The sequence below is a fragment of the Petaurus breviceps genome, unplaced genomic scaffold (assembly GCF_028583685.1).
Source record: "Petaurus breviceps papuanus isolate PSGF00001 unplaced genomic scaffold, PetGlider_PUasm1.0 90591, whole genome shotgun sequence".
Classification (NCBI taxonomy): Eukaryota; Metazoa; Chordata; class Mammalia; order Diprotodontia; family Petauridae; genus Petaurus; species Petaurus breviceps.
In genome coordinates, this window is record NW_027187280.1 from 4,960,729 (window position 1) to 4,961,463 (window position 735).

A 735-nucleotide genomic window follows, 5' to 3' on the forward strand; every position below is an offset into this window, starting at 1 on the left:
AGAGAGACAGAGAGAGAGACAGAGAGAGACAGAGAGAGACAGAGAGAGAGAGAGAGAGAGAGAGAGAGAGAGACAGGAGAGACAGAGACACAGAGAGAGAGAGATTGTTTTCCTCCACTCATCAGAAGGGGGCAGTCGAGTCTCTGTCTGTCTGTCTGCCTCTGTCTGTCTGGCAGCAACTTCTTGAAAGAAGTGGAACAGATAAAGCCAATTTGTTCCAGGGGCCAGGAAAATGTCTGTTCAGGTGGAATAATACAGCATTACCCAGTGTTAGACTCCCCTGAAAACCAGTGGGAAAGAAGCAGGGCTATTGGGGATACCAGCATGTAGAGGCTAACAAGAGAAGCAATTGCCAAATTGCATAGCAAACAGCACAGAGGCATATTTGTACCCTGAATACATAATAAATGGTATTCTGTGAAAGACATGAAATGGAGAGATTGGATAGAGTTACAGAGATGGTACTTAACCTATATTTGATAGAAAAAAAGTGTCTCCCTTGGCCTTGGAATTTCCTAGTCCCATATATGGGGGAGTGGGGGGGGGGGGAGGAGAGAGAGAGAGAGAAAAAGAGAGACAGAGAGAGAGACAGAGAGACAGAGAGAGAGAGAGAGAGAGAGAGACAGAGAGAGAGACAGAGAGAGACAGAGAGAGACAGAGAGAGAGAGAGACAGAGAGACAGAGACAGAGAGAGAGAGAGAGAGAGAGAGAGAGAGAGAGAGAGAGAGAGAGAGA

At 46.7% G+C, this 735-nt stretch overlaps 1 long non-coding RNA gene across 1 annotated transcript in view; it reads left to right on the top strand.

The window, feature by feature from the left end:
- LOC138142518 (uncharacterized) overlaps positions 1 to 735 on the top strand; it is a 50,851-nt gene that overhangs the window by 4,835 nt on the left and 45,281 nt on the right. The window lies entirely within an intron of this gene.